Source organism: Felis catus, chromosome X (assembly GCF_018350175.1).
Source record: "Felis catus isolate Fca126 chromosome X, F.catus_Fca126_mat1.0, whole genome shotgun sequence".
Taxonomy (NCBI): domain Eukaryota; kingdom Metazoa; phylum Chordata; class Mammalia; order Carnivora; family Felidae; genus Felis; species Felis catus.
Window position 1 is genome coordinate 36,182,396 of NC_058386.1, and position 17,643 is coordinate 36,200,038.

At 43.1% G+C, this 17,643-nt stretch overlaps 1 protein-coding gene across 4 annotated transcripts in view; it reads left to right on the forward strand.

The window, feature by feature from the left end:
• USP9X (ubiquitin specific peptidase 9 X-linked) overlaps positions 1-17,643 on the forward strand; it is a 155,994-nt gene that overhangs the window by 13,262 nt on the left and 125,089 nt on the right. For 2 of the 4 annotated variants that reach the window (XM_045051329.1, XM_004000409.6), the window contains exon 1: positions 13,663-14,391. The exons of the other annotated variants lie outside the window; for them this stretch is intronic. The gene's annotated coding sequence lies outside the window, so the exon portion shown is untranslated. Of the gene's footprint in view, positions 1-13,662; positions 14,392-17,643 lie in introns of those variants that run through there. 4 annotated transcript variants of the gene reach the window in all.

Here is a 17,643-nt window from a genome sequence, read left to right on the forward strand (position 1 = left end):
TATTCTCTGTACCTATGGGTTGTTGTTGTTTTTTTTTTAAGATTCCACATGTAAATGAGATCATATGGTCTTTCTCTTTTTCTGTCTGACTTATTTCACTTAGGCCCTCAAGGTCTATCCATGATGTCACAAAATGGCAAGATTTCATTCTTTTTATGGGTGAATAATACTCCATCGTGTATGTGCATGTGCGTATCACATTTTCTTTATTCGTCCATTAATGGACACTTGGGTTGTTCCCATATTTTGGCCTTTGTAAATAATGCAGTGAACATGGGGGTGCTGTATTCTCCGGTTATAACAGGACTTTTTTTTTTCAGTTTAATTTTAATTTTATTTTTTTAAATTTACATCCAAATTAGTTAGCATATAGTGCAACAGTGATTTCAGGAGTAGATTCCTTAATGCTCCTTACCCATTTAGCCCATCCCTCCTCCCACAACCCCTCCAGTAACCCTCAGTTTGTTCTCCATATTTATGAGTCTCTTGTGTTTTGTCCCCCTCCCTGTTTTTATATTATTTTTGCTTCCCTTCCCTTATGTTCATCTGTTTTGTCTCCTAAAGTGCTCATATGAGTGAAGTCATATGATTTTTGTCTTTCTCTAATTTCACTTAAGCATAATACCCTCTAGTTCCATCCATGTAGTTGCAAATGCAAGATTTCATTCTTTTGGATTGCTGAGTAATTCTCTCTCTCTATATATATGCCACATCTTCTTTATCCATTCATCCTTCAATGGACATTTGGGCTCTTTCCATACTTGTTGATAGTGGTGCTATAAACATTGGGGTACATGTGCCCCCTTCGAAACAGCATCCCTGTATCCCTTGGATAAATACCTAGTAGTGCGATTGCTGGGTCATAGGGTAGTTCTATTTTTAATTTTTTGAGGAACCTCTATACCGTTTTCCAGAGTGGTTGCACCAGTTTGCATTCCCACCAGCAGTGCAAAAGAGATCCTCGTTCTCCGCATCCTCGCCAACATCTGTTGTTCCCTGAGTTGTTAATGTTAGCCATTCTGACAGGTGTGAGGTGGTATCTCATGGGGTTTTGATTTGTATTTCCCTGATGGTGAGTGATGTTGAACATTTTTTTCATGTGTCGGTTGGCCATCTGGATGTTGTCTTTGGAGAAGTGCCTATTCATGTCTTTTTGCCCATTTCTTCACTGGATTATTTGGGTTTTGGGTGTTGAGTTTGATAAGTTCTTTATAGATTTTGGATACTAACCCTTTATCTGATATGTCGTTTGCAAATATCTTCTCCCATTCTGTCAGTTACCTTTTAGTTTTGCTTTGCTGTGCAGAAGCTTTTTATTTTGATGAGGTCCCAATAGTTCATTTTTGCTTTTGTTTCCCTTTCCTCCCGAGACGTGTTGAGTAAGAAGTTGCTGTGGCCAAGATCAAAGAGGTTTTTGTCTGCTTTCTCCTCTAGGATTTTGATGGCTTCCTGTCTTAACATTTAGGTCTTTCATCCATTTTGAGTTTATTTTTGTGTCTGGTTTAAGAAAGTGGTCCAGGTTCATTCTGCATGTTGCTGTCCAGTTTTCCCAGCACCACTTGCTGAAGAGACTGTCTTTATTCCATTGGATATTCTTTCCTGCTTTGCCAAAGATTAGTTGGCCATATGTTTGTGGGTCCATTTCTGCGTTCTCTATTCTGTTCCATTGATCTGAGTGTCTGTTTTTGTGCCATTAACAGGACATTTTGTATGATTCTGTTTTCTTTCCTCTCAGCATACCAATTATACTCCTTTTTTAAATGATGGCCCTAGAGGGTGCAATATACATTTGAAACTAGTCCATATCCACTTTCAAGTAACACTGTATCACTTCATGATAGTTGCAAGTACCTTAGAATATTCCCAATTCCTCCCTTATATTCCTTATAACATTGCTGTTGTTTATATCACTTATCTATAAGCTTATTAAATGTTGTGATTGCTATTATTATTGCTAACATTGTCGCTATTATTATTTTGAACAAACTGTTATCTGTTAGATCCATTAAGCATAAAAATATGTTTTATTTTACCTTCATTTATTTCTTATCTAATGTTCTTCCTTTCTTTGTATTGGTCCAAGTTTCTCACCTATATATTCTTTTTTTCTGATGCACTTTTAACAGGTCTGCTCTCAACAAGTCCCCTCAATTTTTGTTTGTCTGAGAGTGTATTTATTTCCCCTGCACTTTAGAAGGATAATTGGCTGGATATAGAATTCTGCGTTGGTGGTTTTTTCTTTCAACACTTTAAATATTTCACTCCACTCTTGTCTCTTCTCGTTTGCTTGGTTTCTGAATTAAACTCCAAAGTAATTATTATTATTTTTTTTTTGCTCCTCTGTTAAGTAGGGTGTTTTTCCCTCTGGCTTTTAAGATTTTATCTTTGTCTTTGATTTTCTATAATTTGAGGAGGGTATGTCTAGGTACACATTCAATTGGCATTTATCATGCTTGGTATTCTCTGAGCTTCCTGGATCTGTGGTTTGGTGCCATTAACATTAGAAAGTTCTCAGCCTGGGACGACTGGATGGCTCTGTTGGTTAGCGTCAGACTTCGGGTCAGGTCATGATCTCACAGTTCATGGTTCCAACCCTGCATTGGGCTCTGTGCTGACAGCTCAGAGTCTGGAGCCTGCTTCAGATTCTGTGTCTCCCTCTCTCTCTGCTCCGACCCTGCTCACGCTCTTTGTCTCAAAAATAAATAAATATTTAAGAAAAAAAAAGAAAATTCTCAGCCATTATTACTTTAAATATTCCTTCTGTTCCTTTCTTTCTCTTTTTTTTTCCTTCTGTTATTCCCATTATGTGTATGTAACACCTTTTGCAATTGCCTCACAGTTCTTGAATATTCCATTCTTTTTATTTAATTTTTTCTCTTTGCATTTCAGTTTTGGAAGTTTATGTCAACATATTCAGGCTCACGCATTCTTTGGCCATGTCTGATCTATCAATGAGCCCATCAAAGGCATTCTTTTTTTTAATTTTTTTAAATGTTTATTTGTTTTTGAGAGAGAGAGAAAGCATGAGCTGCGGCGGGGGCGGGGGGGGGGGTGGTAGAGACAGAGGGAGACACAGAATCCGAAGCAGCTTCCAGGCTCTGAGCTGTCAGCATAGCTGACACGGGGCACGGGGCTGGAACTCACAAACTGCAAGATCATCACCTGAGCTGAAGTCGGATGCTTAACTTACTAAGCCACCCAGGCACCCCTTCTTTTTTTTTTAATGTTTATTTATTTTGAGAGAGAGAAAGTGGGGGAGGGGCAGAGAGAGCGGGAGAGAGAGAATCCCAAGCAGGCTCTGCACTGTTGGCTCTGTTGCAGGGCTCTGTCCCAGGACCGCGAGATCATGACCTGAGCCAAAATCAAGAGCTGGACCCTTGACAGACTGAGCCACCCAGGCACCCCTCAGAACCATTCTTCATTGCTGTTACAGTGTCTCTGTTTCTAGCGTTTCATTTTGATTCTTTCTTAAGAGTTTCCAACTCTATGCTTACATTACTTATCTGTTCTTACATGTTGTCTACTTTTCCCACTAGAGCTCTTAGCATGGTAATCCTAGACTTACAAAATTCCTGGTTTCATAATTCTCACATCTCATCCAAATCTGAGTTTGGTTCTGATGCTTGCTCTGTCTCCTCATACTGTGGCTTTTGTGTGTGTGTGTGTGTGTGTGTGTGTGTGTGTGTGTGTGTGTCTTTGGTATGCCTTGTAATTTTTGGTTGAATGTTGGAGATCATATACTGGGGAAAAGGAACTGTGGTAAATGGACCTTTAGTGATGTGGTAATAAGTGGGGGGCATTCTATAGCCCTATGATTAGGTCTCAGTCTTCAGTGAGCCTGGGCCCCTAAGCTGTGCCCTTTATGAGTGCTTCTCATTTCTTTCCTTTCCCTCCAATTGAGGTGAAACACAAAGGCTAGAGGGGGCTGGGGCTGGAGTTAGAGAGACCCCCTCACCCCCTTAGGCTTACTTTCCCTTTCCCCCTACTGACAGGCAGGAGGGGTATTTCTCTTGAAAATATGGTGGAGCTCCTAGAGGTCGAATTATAGAGTTCCTCCCCCATAATCGGACTGGACCTTCCCCCAACTCTAACTCTCTCTCTCTCTCTCTCTCTCTCTCTCTCTCTCTCTCTCTCCACACACACACACACACACACACACACACACACACACACACACACTCCTGGTGTCTTGAACTCTAGCTTGTCCACACTGAGCCTCCAGTGATTCATCATTATAGTTTAAATTTTCTTAGCCTGGCACTGGTTTCCAGCTTTAGGCTTCGGTTCTAAGGCTTCTGCTGTAGTAAACTGTTAATTATCTGTATTTGCCTGTCTCTCGATTTTGGGAGTCCACAGCTCTGTGACCTTAAATTTCTGATGGATCTAAGAAGAGCTGTTGATTTTCATCTGTCCAGCCTTTCTGGTAAGGATGCCGGTAATGACTTCCAAGCTTCTTACGTGTTGGGCCAGAAGCTGGAAGTCAGCATTTTCTTATAACAGCAAATGATTAAAAACATGCCAAATGTGTATCATACATCAGTAAAGGACTGGTTATTTAAATTCTCATGCATACACCCAATGGAATACTATGTAATCAAAAAGGTCAGTTCTGCATGTCCTGATATGGAAAGATTTGCAAGATACTTTAAGTGACAAAATGCAAGGTACAGAAAATAAATAGCATGAATGAATGTTCTTCGCTGAATGTTCTTTGAAGGGAATAAATGTTTGTTTTAAAAAAGGATAGGGGCGCCTGGGTGGCTCAGTCGGTTAAGCGTCCAACTTCGGCTCAGGTCATGATCTCGCGGTTCATGAGTTCAAGCCCCGCATTGGGCTCTGTGCTGACGGCTCAGAGCCTGGAGCCTGTTTCAGATTCTGTGTCTCCCTCTCTCTCTGACCCTCCCCCGTTCATACTCTGTCTCTCTCTGTCTCAAAAATAAATAAAAACGTTAAAAAAAATTTAAAAAAATAAAAAAGGATAGATACCCATACCTACTATCTTAAAAATGAGTAAAGGAAATGTAATTTCAGAAGATTAGCAGAAAATACACCAAAATTATAGCAATCACATTTTAGCATTATAGAGGTTGTTTTTATTTGTTTTTCAATTTTCCAAACTTTCTTAATTTGGTTACATTATTTCTATAGTTTTTTAGAGGAGTATTCATATGAAAAAATCTGGAAGATAATACACAAAAATGATAGTGGTTATTAGTTTTGGTGATGGAAGTAAGGAAAATTTCTCCCATTTGCCAGACATTTTGTAATTTTATATTACATATACAGTAATGTTTATTTGTGACACACATGCAACTTTTATTTTGTTTAAATATCCGGTGTCCAGGTTAGGCTTGGACCAGGTTGATTATACCACCTGTTACACTAGCATTCCTAGCACACATTTAAAAGCTATTATAGGAGCTCCTGGGTGCCTCGGTTGGTTAAGCATCCGACTCCAGTTCAGGTCATGATCTCGTAGTTCATGAGTTTGAGCCCCAGCATCAGGCTCTTTGCTGACAGCTCAGACCCTGGAGCCAGCTTTGGATTCTGTGTCTCCCTCTCTCTCCCTCACCTGCTTGCTCCCCCCCCCCCAATAAACATTAAGAAAAAAGCTATTATAAATCAGTATTTTGATATGCAGTCCCTTATTTGTTGAAGGACTTGGTAAAGCAGAAAAGAGTGGCTGATTTGCAGACAATGTAGTTTTTCTCCAGTCTTTGAGCAAATTGAGTGAGCGATACAGCCACAAATAGCACCTTCTGCAAATGGCTTCTTGAGTTTGCAAACCCAAGAGCAGAGCACTGATGTCCTCTCTATTACCTAGATTAACCCAAAAAGAAGTCCTGAAATGGGCCCAAAAATAAAAAGAAGGGAAAGAATTGATGCTATTTGACAAATCGTCATTTGCATGCTTTCTAAAAAAAAATAAATTTTATCTAAAAGAAAGAGGCAAAACATGTACGGAAGAGCCAAGAAAGAATAGCTGTTTCTAGCAGTCAAAAATGCAATGCTTAGACGACAAATGTAAACGAAAGCAAAAAACCAGAAACCTCACCAAATTTGGTTGAAAGAAAGCCTCTTTGTATTTGTGAAAAATTTGAATTGCAGAGTGTATTTAGAGAAATAGCACTTTATTGCATCTTCTATGTAGAACGTGATTATATGTATTAGAATATGTACAATTGACAGTTGAAAAATAGAGGTTTGAACTGTGCAGATCCACTCATACATGGGTTATTTTTGATAAATACAGTACAGTACCGTAAATGTATTTTCTCTTTTTTTGATTTGTTTAAAGTAACATTTTCTTTTCTCTGCCTTATGTGACTGTAAGAATCCAATATAAGATGCACATACATATTATGTATTAATTGTTTATGTTATCAGTAAGGCTTCTGGTCAACAGTAGGCTAACGGTAGTTAAGTCTTTGGGGAGTCAAGTTTTATGTGGATTTTTGACTGCTTGTGGGGGGGTCGGTGCCCCTAACCCTATGTTGTTCAAAGGCCAGCTGTATGTTATATATTCCTAGCAGATGAATTCTTCCCTGGTCACCCTGGTGGGGGCACCTATTGATTCTTGAAAGCTCTGTGTGAAACCGAGCCCTCAAGTCATTCGTACACTTTTCTCAGATGCGTTAGAGAAGCTGTGTTAATTGCTAAGAATGATTTAGGAGTTTAGTTGTTTGTTGTTGTTGTTGTTGTTGTTTTGAGGGAGAGACGGAGAGAGGGACTCTAACTCATGAAACTGTGAGATCATGACCCAAGCAGAAACCGAGTTGGATGCTCAACCAACTGAGCCACCCAGGCGCCCCCAGGAGTTTAGTATTTTTTTTTTCTAAGTTTGCTTATTTATTTTGAGAGAGACAGAGACAGCGTGGGGAGGGGAGGGGCGGAGAGAGAGAGAGAAAGAGAATCCCAGCCAGGCTCCACACTATAAGCGCAGAGCCAAACTCAGGGCTCAAATCCATAAAACTGAGATGATGACCTAAGCCGAAACTGAGAGTCAGATGCTTAACCGACTTAGCCACCCAGATGCCCCCCAGGAGTTTAGTATTTTAACAGATTTTTCTAAAATTTCAAAAGAACTGTACTGAGAGACAAGATTGTAAATGATTCTTATAATTTTGTTTATACTATTGATTTGATTAATGCCTTTTAAAAAAATCTAATGAATGATAGGGCAAGCATAGAATTCTAGACTGTTTCTGTCTGAATACCATGTTCTAATTTAGTAAGTTCCAAATTAATTATGTTGAAGTATATGAAGTAGTAGCAGATGAGAATATTTATGAGCTTGCAGTATTGTGATTTATAAGAAATACATATTTGGTCATTCAGATGACCAAAATATATTTCTCATATCTTTGGTCTTTCTCCAAGGTTCCTGGCTCCTAGCCCCCAAAATCCTTGGAATTTCCTGAGCAGTAAGAACAGTGGGAACATCTTTTGTCCTAATATTTGGCCTTTTGTCCTCAGTTCCTGAAACTTTATGGCTTCAGAGCCATAAAGGTGAAATGGGTGTCTTGTTATTCATAACAAGCGCCTCTCCACCACAACTGGGTTCATGTTAATGAGGTGACTTCTGGAAAGCACCTAAAGATGGGGGCTCCAATCTTCAGGGAACAGAGAGGGACTGGAGATTGAATAGATCACCAATGGTCAATAAGTTAATCAACCTTGTCTGTGTAATAAAGCCTCCATAAAAACCCGAAAGTGAGAGGGTTCAGAGAGCTTCCAGGCTGGTGAATGAATGGAGATATGGGAGGATGGTGCGCTTGGATAGGGCATGGACCCTCCATGCCTCTTACCCACCTGTCCTGTCCCTATGCATCTTTTCTATCTGGCTGTTCTTGAGTTATGTCCTTTTATATAGTAAGTCAGTAATCTAGTAAGTAAAATGTTTCTCCAAGTTCTGTGAATTGCTCTTGCCAATTAATGGAACCTAACGAGGGTGTCATGGGAAGCTTTGATTTATAGGCCATGTGGACGGAAGCATAGGTGACATCCTGGTTTTGCATTTGACATCTGAAGTGGGGTGAGGTGGGCAGTCTTGTAGGACAGAGCCCTTAATCTGTAAGGAAGAGTTGGTTGAAAATTTGCCTTTTTTTTTTTTTTTTTTAAAAATTTCCAGGCTGGCCATGAGGAAATAGAGAGGGTGTGCTAAGGCAGAAAGCAAAATGGAGCTGAAGTTTCACCAGGCTGCAACCACGTAGAGAGAATGTAGTAAGAATTTGGGTTGGTGTTTGACCAAATGGGTGGTCTGGGTGACTGCAGTGCAATTTTGATTGTAAAAATGGTTGAGAAAACCAGGTTGACTTTGTAGGTTCACTTTTTTTTTTTAAGTTTATTTATTTAAAAAAAATTTTTTTTTTCAACGTTTATTTATTTTTGGGACAGAGAGAGACAGAGCATGAACGGGGGAGGGGCAGAGAGAGAGGGAGACACAGAATCGGAAACAGGCTCCAGGCTCCGAACCATCAGCCCAGAGCCTGACGCGGGGCTCGAACTCCCGGACCGCGAGATCGTGACTTGGCTGAAGTCGGACGCTTAACCGACTGCGCCACCCAGGCGCCCTTTTTAAGTTTATTTATTCGGGGCGGGGAGGGTGGGGGGAGAGTGCATGTTGACAAGCAGGGGAGGGGCAGAGAGAGGGAGAGAATCAGTGGCATCATGGAGCCAGCCAGATGTAGGGCTGAAACTCATGAACCATGAAATCATGACCTGAGCTGTAACCAGGAGTTGGTCGCTTAACCAACTGAGCCACCCAGGTGCCCCACGTTTATTTTTTTTTTAATGTTTATTTATTTTGGGGCGCCTAGGTGGCTCAGTCGGTTGGGCGTCCGACTTCGACTCCCTTATCTATAGAATTTTGGAATTTGTAGCCCTGAAAGTATTAAATAGTATCAAGCACTTACCTAGGAAGTTCTGTTCTTTTTTGTTCTTTTTAATTGAAGTGTTGTTGACACATAATGTTATATTAGTTTCAGGTGTATAACATGGTGTTACACAACTCTACATTTTGCTATGCTCATCACAAATGTAGATACAATCTATCAGTGTACAACACTGTTACTGTACCTTGACTATATTCCCTGTGCTGTACCTTTCATCCCTGTAATTTTTTTCATTCCATAACTGGAAGCCAGTTCCTTTCACTCCCCTGCCCCCCTTTTTGCCTACCCTCAGCCCCCTCTCCTGTGGCAATCACCAGTTTGTCCTCCACATTTATGGGTCTGTTTCTGTTTTGTTTGTTTTGGATTTTAGATTCCACATATAAGTGAGATCCTATGATATTTGTCTTTGTCTGACTTATTTCACGTTGTGTCTGTTCCTGAAGATAAGTGTCCTAGTAAACAATGAGTATACTTATTAAGCATTTCTGGTTGGACAAATAAGAGTGCAATGGGAAATTTTATGAGGAAATGTAATATAATAAGGCTTTGCCCTACCAAGACAGGACCAGGAAGTAAAAAATTACAGTTTTAAAGGTAAAGGGCAGGTGTTAGAAAAGAGAAACTAGGGGCGCCTGGGTAACTCAGTTGGTCGAACCCTGCTTCTGGGTTTCAGTTCAGGTTATGATCTTCAGGTCATGATCCCAGGGTTGTGGGATTGAGCCCTGGGTGGGTCTCTGCGTTGAGCATGGAGCCTGCTTGGGATCTTCTCTCTCTCTCTCTCCTTCTCCCCCCCCCCCCCCCGCCCCCTCCCCTGCTCATGCTCTCTCTCTAAAATAAAATTTTAAAAAAATATATTAAAAACAAAACAAAGGAAATAAGAAAGAATGCCTGGACTATATGGACATTAAGGAGCTTGCACTTTGGCATTGAACCTATTCTTTTAACTTGGAATTGTTCATTGCCTATCCCATTAACTGAGTGGATGTCAGAGGTGTCAAAAGTGGGCAGTCCTGTATGCCACACATCTCCTGAGAGCCAAGGTGCATATGGTAGCTTCACAGAGCATAGGAAAGAGTGAGTTGCTGGTGAGTTGATAGACTTGATAGACTAAGTCCCCCTAGAACAGCTGGTGGGAGTGTAATTTATAGGCTAAACCATATGAAATTGAATTTTTTCCCAGTTTTGAAAGATTGTGGTAAAATATATATATAACATAAAATAAATCTTTTTAACCATTTAAAAATTTTTGTTAATGTTTATTTTTGAAAGAGAGCACAGGAGGGGCAGAGAGAGGGAGACAGAAAGCCTGAAGCAGGCTCCACACTGACAGCAAAGAGCCTGATGTGGGGCTCGAACTCATGAACTACAAGATCATGACCTCAGCCAAAGTCTTAAGTGACTGAGCCATGCAGGCACCCCCATTTTAACCGTTTTTAAGTGTACCTTTTATTGGCTTTGAGTAGATTCACAACATTGTACAGCCATCACCAGCTTTCACTTCCAGACTTTTTCATCATCCCAAACAGAAACACACCTTACCCATTAAACAGTTTCCCTTCCCTCCTCCTCCAGCCCCTGGTAACCTCTGTTCTGCTTGCAGTCTATGAATTTTTCTGTTATAGGTGTCTTATTAAGTGGAATCCTACAATATGTGACCTTTTGTGTCTGGCTGCTTTCACTTAGCATGTTTTCAAGGTCCATTCATGTTGTAGCATGTATTGGAATTTCATTCCTTTTAAAGTCTGAATAGTATTTCATTGTATATACCACAGCTTATTTTTTTCACTCATCTATTGGTGGACGTTTGGATTGTTTCTCCATTTTGGCTATTGTGAATAGTGCAGCCATGAACAAGGATGAAAATGTGTCTGAGTCCCTGCTTTCAGTTCTTGTGGGTATATGCTTAGGAGTGGAATTGCTGGTTCATATGGTGATTTTATGTTTAGGTTTTGGGGAACAGCCAAACACTGTTCTCTACAGCAGCTGCCCCATTTTTCATTCCCACCAGCAGTGCACAAGTGTTTCAATTTCTTCACATCCTTGCCAACACTTTTTATTTTCCACTTTTTTTTATTAAAGCCATCCTAGTGGGTTTGAAGTGGTATCTCATTGTGGTTTTGATTTGCATTTCCCTCTAGACTAGTGATGTTGAACATCTTTTCATGGCTTATTGCAAAGACGTCTGCTGGGATTTTGATAGGGATTGGGTTGGCTCTGAAGATCAACTTGGGGGTATTGCTATCTTAACAAAATTAAGTGTTCTAACCCTTGAACGTGGGCTGTTTTTCCATTTATTTTGGTCATCTTTAATTTCTTTTAATGATTTGTAGTTTTCATTGTACAAGTCTTGCACTTTGTTAAATTCATTCGTTAGTATTTTACTCTTTTTGATGTAATGATGTAATGGAATTTTTTCTTAATTTTATTTTTTATTAAAAATGTTTTAATGTTTGTTTTTGAGAGAGAGAGACCCAGTGTGAGTTGGGGAGGGGCAGAGAGAGAGGGAGATACAGAATCCGAAGCAGGCTCCAGGTTCTGAGCTGTCAGCACAGATCCCCACGCGGGGCTTGAACCCACGAACTGTGAGATCACCACATGAGCTGAAAAGAGACGCTTAACTGACTGAGCCACTCAGGAGCCCCTTAATTTCGTTTTTAGATTATTGCTAGTATATAAAAATACAATTGGCTTTTTATTGATCTTATATCCTGCAACTTTGCTAAACTCATTTATTAGCTCTAACAGTTTTTTCTAGTGGATTTCCCAGGAGTTTCTATATATAAGATCATGTCATCTGCAAATAGAGGATAGAGATGGTTTAATTGCTCCTTTCTTACCTAGGTGTCTTCTAGTTCTTTTTCTTGCTGTGGTTTCAAACCACAAGTACAATGTTGAATAGAATTGGTGAAAGTGGATATTTTTTTAAAGGTGCAGTTTTGATAGGGTTAAAAGCACTTTGCAATCCTGACTGGTGATCCTGGGCAAATTGCTTATCCTTTGTTTCTTTATCTAAAGTTAGTGATAGCAGTATATGTTTGGACTACCCCAGAGAGTTTATAAGGATTAAGTAAAATCGTGTATGTAGCAAACCTACAGTGTAAAATGTGCTATGAATTATTAGGGCTATGAATTATTTTTTGGACATCTCATTAGATAATTTTTGTGGTGAAAACATAGTCTAGTAGTGTATAAAGGATTTTAAAATTTAAGACCCTAGTAGTGTGCTGTCATCCCAAATTAGTTTGATTCCATTTTAACAACTCTATTACAAATTGACATAATTATAGCATAACTAAATCTGTTTCATACAAAATATAATAATCTTGTTTTGGTACAATTTTGCATTTAGTGCCCAGAATCATTTTTAAGTCAAAAGGAAATCTGTGGTAGATTAGGAACCACATTTCTTTTCTCTTCATTTGGGCATCCAAGGTGGACTGTATAGAATTGTTGCAAGCATCCCATTTATTTGAGATTAGCCTGATAACCTTCACTTTGGAATATAAACATGTAGAAAGTCGTCCATGACATACATAGTGGGTCATGGGTTCTTAAACCCCTTCCGGGTTTTAACTCTGAATTGTGGTGATGATTGGGCAAAAGAATAATCTTGCTACATTTAGTACTGCTTAGTCGCTATGCCTTCCGTGGCACTTAATCATTTTTTCTTTGCTGTTCTAAGGGCTCTTAGGCTAAAGGGTGGTCGGTCATAGGCTGTGAGGGAGCCCAAGTGCTTTCAGCTACTGATGCTGCAGGATCATGTGAACGAGTTTCTCAGAGCACCTGTTTCCTAGAGTGGGGAGAAGGCCCTCCTCCTCTTATTCTCCCCCCCCCCCCCCCCGCAGGAGATAGCCACACCTTCCCACTATCGGGGCGGAGCAGGTGGCCAGGCCTTGGAGACCTTGCACCGCTGCCACCCCCAAGGAACCCGCCCAGTGGGTCTGGCTGGCTCACGAGCCAAGTGACGCGGGTCAGCTGCGCCCCCCGGGACCCCCACGCATCGCGGGTGCGACCGCCCAGCGCGTGGTCTCCAGATCTAGTCTTTCCGCTACCCCTCCCCCCACAATCCCGGAAAAAGGGGGAGGCTGGTGACGTCATCATCCGGGCACTCGCCGGCGGGGCCACGGTTCACAATGGAACAAAAACAAGCGGCCCGAGTCAAACTCTGAGGGACGCAGATGCGGCTTGCGCGATTAACCCTGTCCTGACCACACACTCTGCCAGTCCTGGTCTCCCAGCTCCTTCTCCGGCGTGGTGCGCCAGATCCTTCCGGGCTTCCCTTCCCCCGGTTTTCCCCGTCCTCGTGTCACCTCTGCCCTCACAACGGTCTTGACTTGAGGGGTTTGGAACACAGTTCCTGGTCATAGTGGGACCCTAGAGGGGCCGGCCGGAAGCAACGGTTGTGCGTGAACCGTCTTTACCGCATTGTGTTCCCTTCCCCCACTTTAGCTCTCCCGGTTCCAAGCGTCTCTCGCCTGGCCCGGCTTCCCCCGTGGCACGCGCAACTCTCCCTGGCTCAACGGCCCGGAGTGGAGGAGAAGGGAGCAGAAGAAGCAGCTGAGCGAGGGGGGGGTGGGTGGGGGGGTGGGGTAGGTAGGAGATGGAGGAGGAGGGCCAAGGGGTGGGTCCTGTGAGGGGCGGGACTTGACGGGGGGGCGGGGAACCTCACGGTTTTGGGCGGTGCTGGGGCTAGTGGGAGTCTGCGCCGCCGCGCTGCTGCCTCCACCGCCACCAGTGCTGCTGCCGCCGCCGCCACAACCGCCGCCACTGGCCGAGCGGTTTTTTTCTTTTTTCTTTTTTTTCTTTTTTTTTTTCTTTTTTTTTTTTTTGGTTTGCCGGATCCGCCATATTGGCGAGGACGGGCGTCCGCGGCTGCGGAAGCTAGTCTCCGCCGCCGCCGGAGCCGCAACCTTACAGCACCCGGCCCGTCCGGGCCTCTGCCGTGCGGAGCCCCTCCCCGCGTTGCTCAGCTCACAGGCCTCGCGGGAGCCCGCCGCTGCCGCCTCTCTCCCGGGAGGCGGCCGCCTTAGCCCCCGGTGCTCCGGTCGGCGCCGGGAGCGAAGAGCAAGCCGCAGCAAAGCGACCAGGCCCGGAGCGAGGACAGAGGCGGCGACCAGGGAAAGGTGAAGCCGCCACTGCAGGAGGAGGAGCAGCAGGAGGTGACGCAGGAGAAACGCACCGCCCGGAGCCCCGTCTGAGCCGAGCGAGAGCCCCGGCCCGAGGGAAGAAGGGGGAAGAGGGCCGCCAACGCCGCTGGTGGAGGAGGAGGAGGCGGCGGCCGAGGCCACCGCTACCGCTGCTGCAGAGCGGGCGCGGCGAGCAGCGAATTCCGGCGCCCCCTGTGCAGCTCCCTGGTGTTAACGGACACTTTGTCGCCCGTCACCGTCGGGCCTGGGATGCACCCGGGGTCGGCCTTGTTCTAGGACTGAGTGAATCTCGCAGTTGCCTGCTGCCTCCGCCTGCCCTGGTTCTGAAGACAAGACGCCTGTGTCGTGCGGTTAGTAGCCTGCCGCGCTGGGACAACGCGCTTTTCCGGGGCCAACAGCTGGATCCGAGTGAGGGGAGGAGGGCTAGGGGGGTGTGCGAGCCTACGGTACCACCTCCCCCCCCCCACCCGCGGCTGGCCGCCGTCGGGTCCGGGGGGCTTACCCGCTCCCCCTCCTCCGCCCGGGGCTGGGCGACGGCGCGTTGCGCGGGTGGGGGCGCAGGGCCCGGCTCCGTGCCTAGCCGGTGTCCCGGGAGCGTGTCTGTGTGTTTTGGACTGTGAGGGAAAATGGCTGACGGCTTCGTCCCTCCCCCTCCTCCCCCTTCCAGTCCTGTCTGGGGCCGAGTGGGAGGATGGAGTCTCCGGGCCCGGCGTGCGTCCCCCGCATCGGCGCCCAGGGGGCTCGGTCGGCGGCGGGGGGCTAGTCGCCCCCCCGGTCCCCGGGCTTGCAGCTTGGTCGGCTCGCGGCCGCTCTCCTCCCCAGTCTCGTTCCACTTGACACCAAACGCCATTACTGAGGTGGAGTGATTTGGAGCAGCAGAGCTAGGCCTCGGCTACGCCTGGCTATCAGGCCCGACGACTTGTCCGCCGCCCCCCCACCCTCCCGCGATAACCGGCAGCTTCTCCTAGGCCCTGTGGCCTGGGAGCCTGAGCCGGGTTATCGGCCTCCTACACCTCCTTCCCCCGCTTCATTCGCTGAGGGCCGAAGCCGCGAAACATGTTTTGGATGCAAAAATCGCTTCCAAGCCAGCTTGGACCCATCACTTTTCTATTTTTAACCGTTTCTGCAAAAATACTAGCATGTGCGAGCTTGTTAATAATGAAACCTTCAGATTCTCGTGGTGTGAGGCTTTGGGTTTGATACATTGTTTATTTTTCATTCATTGTGAAATACTAAGAGGTACGGAGCAGGTGTATACACTGTTTTGTAATCTTTGTAGGGACTTCTGTGGCGACTGGAACTTACACGGGAATTTTTTTAGGATTTCCAATAGAACCTTCTTAAACTGAGAGTATTTTTTGAAAGTTCCCTAGTTACAACGTTAATTGGATTTTCCAGCGGGCAGTTTACAGGTGTGAGTAATTTATTCGGACTGTCTTTGAATTTAACTGAGCGGGTTGTAGCTGTAAATATTCATGCCTTATTTTGGGCGGAGGGAAATATTTGTAACAGTCTTTCACCGTGAATCCCCTGAGCCTCCAAAGTCCACATAACGATTGTATACCTTCGTTTCTGACGAAGAATCTGGGGTGTATTTATTGATTAGGAAACTTTTTAGCAGGTACTTAACCCCCTCTTGCTGCTCATGATGTACTCTTAGCGATTTATATGGTAAGGACTCGTTAACCACGACTAGCTTGGCTTTCTTAATCCCTACACTTGAATTTAAAAATAGAGACCGCAAACTCTGCTTTAGATCTCTCTGGTCTACTGATTCAGTAGGCTGCCATTTTGGTTTCAGCAAATGCCTTCCAAGTTCTTAAAGATTAAGCGTTATTGTTTAGAGTGTCTGCATAGAGTGAAAATCAGAAGTATTTGGAATTGGTGCACCAAAGGTGAACTCAAAATGTTTATTACGTTTTGTTTTCTCTATTTTGAAAATAAGGTATTTGGAGTGTACGAATTTTTCCCCCTACCGTTTTTCCTATATATGTTTTTTTGCAAGGACATTTAACTTGTATTTTTTAACGTGTTATCTTAATGTGCTCACGCCATTTCTTCCTTTTGTTTGCTGACCTTGGTAGTTTCTGAGAGGGAAAATTTCTGGAGGTATTTAATAACAGCAAGAACAGTACATGTGAGAATCGAAATTCTTCAGAAAGTTACTTTACAGGCAGATTTTACTTTCCACCAAATTATTGTAATCTCTTTTTGGTGTTCCATGGTTCTCTTGTTAAATCAATGGAATGCTGAAGTAGGATTTACTTTGGATCTTTTTTTCTTCCAGGATCTTGAAATAAATTTTCTGGCCTCAAGAAGATGAGGGATTTCGTGGCTGTCTCTTCAAAGATAATTTTTTTTTGACGTGGTATTAATAACGTTCCTTACAGTTTTTGAAAATGTTCGTCGTGAATTTGCTAGTCCAGTTCTTGATTAGTTAGACACATACGTTCAGCTTATTTATTTGATAAGTTCACCTTCAGCGAAGTTTTTATATTTTAGTTTTAGAATTTTAATATTGAAACTAATCCTTGTTTAAATTAGGTTAAAGAAAATCGTTTGAAATATATGGAGGGAGGTGTTAAAGGATCAGTCCTCTTGTAAGTCTTCTGGGCAGTTAGGGGAGGGATCTTCTTCTGTGGTTCTTGAGCTAGTTGGGTTGGTTTTTGTTTTCTTTTTTGAATTCTGAGATAATGTGATAGTTTCATGATAGATAGTCTGCGTTATATTTTGCTTCTTGCTAGTATGTTTTCTGAATCTTGGAGTTTTTTTTCTAAAAATTGGAAAAAAGGATTTTCGCTTTTTCTTTTATTGTAGCTGTGCTGTCCTATTTGTTACTAAGTTCTTGTCTTATAGGGTCTAACATTAGTGTTTGGAAAGGGTTGATACGTTGCCCTCCGCCCTGACTGCACGTTGGAATCGCTTAGGGAAAAAAAATACTGATGCCTGGGTTTCACTCCCTAAGACCGATTAAGTTTGATACGGGTCCTGGGCAAAGGCTTACTTTAAAACCACTGTGGGTGATTTTCATGAGGTCAGGGTTGAACATCACCGTTAATGCTGTTAATATGTTCTCACTTAAGTTTCAAGCAGATAAATAAAATGAATTATTTTGTCAAATGTTTTCAGTTATCAGCATAATTGTAATTTTTCGAGCATTAATAACCAGCCAGGACTATGTTAAACATTTGCCATTTATTACCTTATGTAGGTAATGTTGTTTGTATCATATAGATGAGGGATTGAGCTCTGTAAACCAGTGACGCTTCAACTACTGTGCCACATTAGTGAAATGACCCTGATCACTGTTAAAACAACAAAAAAATCAATCTTTGGTTTGTTTCCTGAACCAGGTAGCTTTAGATGAAAATTTTAATAAAAATATGGCAATTAGCTGCAATTTGGGAAATAACTTGGTTAGCCAGGGAGGTGCTAAAAGCTCTGCAGCAAGTAGGTTCTTCCTCTTCTGTGTGTCTCCCAACATATTCTGGTTGATAGTTTAGTTGGCGGGTGGGTTTATGACTAAAATAATGTTACGCACTGTAACATTTCTAAAAGGTGCAAAATCCAGGCATTTGTCTCCCAATAATTTATTTAAGTCA